Below are 5,179 nucleotides of genomic sequence, written 5' to 3'. Positions count from 1 at the left end.
TATGTAAAAATTAATGGACAGTATGGATCTAAGACATAAATCATTATGGGCGAAGAAACTTTCACACGTTAAAAGTAAGATGGAGTCACTGGAAATGACGTGGACCCCTGAGAAGCGATGACACTCAACAAACTCGGCAGAGATCTACTTGCTGAATCAATCCCTTCTCCTTTCCTTCCTCTATAAATGCAGTGAAGTCTCAGTGAAGAAGTAGGGACGATAGGAGTAAAAAGTTGCTTAGAATTAGTAGAAAGAAAGATGAAGGGATACTTAGCTTTTCAACTCCTTGTCTCTCTACTTCTCATCATCTCCTTTTCCGTTTCCGCTTCTAGATTCTTACGTTCGGAAAATGATACCAGACGGAATCTTCTCACCAACGGTGTTGGCATGACCCCTCCAATGGGGTAAGACTCTCTCTCTCTCTCTTTCTCTCTCTCTCATATTATCGGAATACTGACACCGCCACCACTATCTGGCCATGGCTCAGTCTGTGATATACAGACCCATGTATGCAGTCAGAGTATCAAATTACTCTCCATTCATACATATATTATTGTTGTTGTTATTGTTTATTTTCACTCGAGTCTGGTTAACTGGAAGATCTAAAAATGTTTTAATATACAAATCAAAACTATGGGAAATGCTAATGTCCCACCTTCATGGGACAATGTGGAGTGATCTTGAAGTTAGTAAGTAGAAGTTATAAAGATTTTTTTAAAAAAAAAGAAAAGAAAAGTAGAAGTTATAAATGAAATATGTTCTTACCATTTTAAATAAATCCCTTCCATCATTGTAACTATAATCATTTTTCTTTTCCAGGTGGCATAGTTGGAATCACTTCTGGTGCAGTATTAATGAGACAATAGTTAGAGAAACTGGTGAACTAAATCTATTTGATTGGAGCTTTGAAGATTTGATTTAAAACTTTTAAATCTTTCCCTGCTTTTATTAATTTAATAAATTGCTGCTATTTTCCATTGTAACACAGCCGATGCTTTGGTATCAACTGGGCTTTCCAAGCTTGGATATCAATATGTTAATTTAGGTATCCTGTTCTTGTAACATAATTTTTATTTTTTATTAGCAAAAACTACTTGCATTAATGTTAAACAATGGTTAACAAGTCTATAATTTCTTCCTTTATCAGATGATTGTTGGGCTGAATTGAATTGTCACTCAGAGGCTTGTTTTTTTCATTTTAAAAATTTGTGTTCAAATCTCTTAGTTCTTTGGTTACATGTTCTAAAGATACTGTCCAATCGAAAATTTAGGGTAATTTTGTTGCTAGAAAATCGACGTTTCCATCAGGTATTAAGGCTCTTGCAGATTATGTACATAGCAAGGGGCTTAAGCTTGGAATCTATTCATCTGCAGGGTAAGCGCATTACATTTTTTTCTACTTAATGTTAACAGAGGATGTGGTGACACTAATAGATATTTATACCTTTTAAAACCATGTATCTGCGTCCCGATCCTTAATGGTTTATTTCCTTAAACGCTGTTTGAGATCAGGGATTTAGAGTAAGGGTTTTTTATATCCATGAATTTCAAATCTCCTCCGCTTAGGCATTTAATAAATCTATTGATTCTTCAAAAGAGGTAGAAATGACTAAGATGTTTATTGCTCTTCGTAATGGATCAAAACTTTCAGGTATAAGACATGTAACCAAACTTAACCAGGGTCACTTGGTTATGAAGAGAGAGATGCCATGACCTTTGCTTCATGGATATGAATATTAGGTTGAAGTTTATTTGTAGCATTATTCTCCAATTGTATTACAATTTGAAAACATGAATATCTTTTAAACTTCTCATAAAGGTCATCCGTTTCTAGTAATTAAAATCAAGAAAATCGAAACTAATTGAACAATTTTATGAACTACTTTGTAGGGAATTGATTATTTAAAATATGATAATTGCTTCTTTGCTAGTACTAAGCCGATAGTTCGGTAAGCATACTATACTCACTTTCAGTTTTAATTTTGAGGAGCTTTTTTTTATTTTAAACTATGAAATTTACTTCTTACTCTTGGAATAAATATCTTAAAATGACACGAGCACTAATGAAGACAGGCCGTCCAATCTTTTATTCTCCCTGCGAATGGTAATTCTTTATTACTGTAACGATGTCACACCTCTTTTAAATTTCTTCTCCGCTTCTGTTTTTCATCTGTTTTCATCTATTGATTAGGGGGATATGCACCCGGCTCTGTGGGGCGATAAAGTTGGAGGAATACTATAGACATTGTTGATAACTGAGACAGTTTAAAACCTCTTGAAATTCCTCATTGAGTTGTTTTTCTCTTGTTTTCTTAATCATAAGAAGCATATGATTGATTAAAATGTCTTTGGTTTCACAGCATGGTCTCTAGAGCTGATGCAAATGAAATGTATGCAGAGTATACAAGGCCTGGTGGTTGGAATTGTTAGAATCTTACGCGATTAAGGAATTCATGATTTCTACTTATTTTATGATTATATATCAACTTATATTTCTGGGTTTTGTTTGATTAGATCCAGACATGCTTGAAATAGGAAATGGAAGGATAACAAACGACGAGTACATAGTCCACTTCAGCATTTGGGCTATTTCTAAGGCTCCCCTTATAATCGGATGCGATCTATGAAGAACTAGTAACGAAACATTGGCAATCCTAGGCAACAAGGTGGTCATCGATGTTAATCAAGGTATATAAGTTAGTTACATAGACTGGTGTAGATTTTCGTACCTTTTGAGAGACAACTCTCACTTTTTTATTGACTTTTCCACATATCCATAAAAAATTAGTAGAATTGATGTTGAGTAGATCCTCTTGGCGTTCAAGCGAAGAAGGTTAGGATGATAGGAGATTGTGAGGTACGTTGTCTCCTCCCCAAACAACATATAACTTCTGCTATGAATGAACTATTTAAAGTAGACATTAAAAAATGTGACTTTCCTTTTACAAGTTTGGGCTGCACCCCTGACGGGCTATAGGATGACTGTCCTTTTTGTAAATCGGGCACTCTTTGCATATGACATCCCAGCTCATTGGGATGACATTGGTCTCCCAAAAGACACGGTGGTCCAAGTGAGAGATCTCTGGAAGGTAATTTCAATTTTATCTTGGGGCCTGTTTGGTAGGCCCCAAAATGACTTCATCTCATTTTAGTTAAATCATAGTTGTGTTAGATATCTCTACTCATCACTGCTGGTTGATTTATGGATGCAGTATGAGACGTTGGAGAAGACATACAAGAACAAATTCGAGCCCATGATTGCTTCGCATGCATGCAAGATGTTTGTGTTGACTCCGATATCTTAGGAAGTCCCATCCATGCCATTATTCATAGGAAACTAATTAGATGCTGATGACAAAAATAAAAATGGTGTAATTAGGTTTTCACTTTCTACATGTGGACCTAGTTTAGTGATCAGTGCCATTTGATGGGCCACTCGATTAGATTATTTGTCCAATTGAAAACATATTCATTAGATTTTGTTGCTGATTATATGATGTGGATGGATGTGTAGTTGTGATTATATCATGCATTTTATGATGGTGATGCATATCTCATTCTTCATTTGGAAGATCATAGCCACCAACCTTAGCACCTTATTTTAGTTGAATGTGGACCATCTACCGCAGGTCTCACTATTTTGCATGGTTAAGTTTTTATCAGGCTAATAACGATGTGGATTTAGCATATACAACATGTTGTTGGTGTAAAATAGGTGTTGTAGATGATTCAACTCTTCATTTCTACAGCATCATTGTAGAATTTATGAAACATGACATTTTGGTAATTTCAATTGTTGTAGATAAGCCAAACAAAAAAAAAAAACAAAAACAAAAAAGTATATAACACTCAGATAATTCAAGCTGAACTCTCAAAGAAAATGAACTCATTTTTTGGCATCTACCAAACAAGGCCTAAGCATTTCAGCAAATATGACAAGTAAAATTTATCCAAAGCAAAAATATAACCCTCTGACTATCATGGATAGAACAAAACAAAAATAAAATAATAATAATAATAACAACAAAACTAAAAATAAAGATACATGAAAATTAGTTTCAAAACTTCCAAAGGGATCTTTGATGAATCTAACCATAAGAGCAAAACTTAATGAATTAACGAAATATAGCCCTAGTGCTACTACAAGAACCAAATATCAACAAAACTACCAAAATTAATTTCAAATTTTTAAAACTTCCATAAATTTGGAGGAATCTGGATGTAAGTCTAAGAGCATAATAACTAATGAAACTTACATAAATCTAGCCATAGATTCAACAATGAGAAAAATGCAAATAAAAATCCTATAATAAACTTAAAATTTTAGATAAATTTCAACAAATCCAACCATAACATCTTTAACAATCTGATCTTAAGATCAATCTACAAGAATGGGATCTAATCTAATTCACAGAAATCTTGCCTCACCTGCTACAACGAGAAGAAAACACAACAAAAATATGAAAAATGATTATAAATATAGAAGAATATCGAACAAGCACATGACACAACATCTACAATAAATATGACTAGATTAATTCAAAAGAACTGGATCTAATAAACTCTACCAAAAAATCCAACTCCAATTGCTATGGCAAGAGCAATCCACCATGAAAAATGTAAAAAAAATGAGATCATCTAGAGCATCCATTACCAAGAACAAAACTAAACATGGCATGATCCGAATGTATGACCATTTCAATTATCGATGGGCTACTTGGTATTAGGGTTTGTGCATGAGAGAGAGAGAGAGAGAGAGAGAGAGAGAGAGAGGGAGTCGGGGGTGGGGAGAAAAGGGTCGTAGGGTTTTTGTTTTTCTATTTATAAGGATGCTTTGCGAGTGCCCTAGTTTAGTTAGTGCCGACAAATGGTTGCCCCCAAAGACCCATTTTCTTGTAGTGATCACTTTAAATGTACCATGAATAAAAATTACTTGGATGTACTCTTATAGTTATAATAATGATTGATGGAAGGTGGAGGAAAAAAAGCCATCAGTACAAGGTGAAAAATTCTAACTTCTTTTCAAAGCGAGCTGGGTCATATGAAGCTTGGCTCGCCTCAAGTCTTCGTTAGAGTTGAGTCAAGTCGAGCTAGATCGAGCCAAGCCGATCGAGCTTTTCGAGCTAGCTTGGCTCATATACAACCCTAAGGATCACTCCACAATGATCATGGGACACAC

General features: G+C 34.7%; 1 pseudogene; it reads left to right on the top strand.

Annotated features, from left to right (window-relative positions):
• The first annotated feature begins 258 nt into the window (after positions 1-258).
• LOC131217639 (alpha-galactosidase 1-like) lies at positions 259-4,620 on the top strand (annotated as a pseudogene).
• Positions 4,621-5,179: the final 559 nt, after the last annotated feature.

This window comes from Magnolia sinica, chromosome 10, assembly GCF_029962835.1.
Source record: "Magnolia sinica isolate HGM2019 chromosome 10, MsV1, whole genome shotgun sequence".
NCBI lineage: Eukaryota > Viridiplantae > Streptophyta > Magnoliopsida > Magnoliales > Magnoliaceae > Magnolia > Magnolia sinica.
Note: the sequence above shows the minus strand (reverse complement) of the source record. Positions and strands in the feature narration are given on the sequence as shown.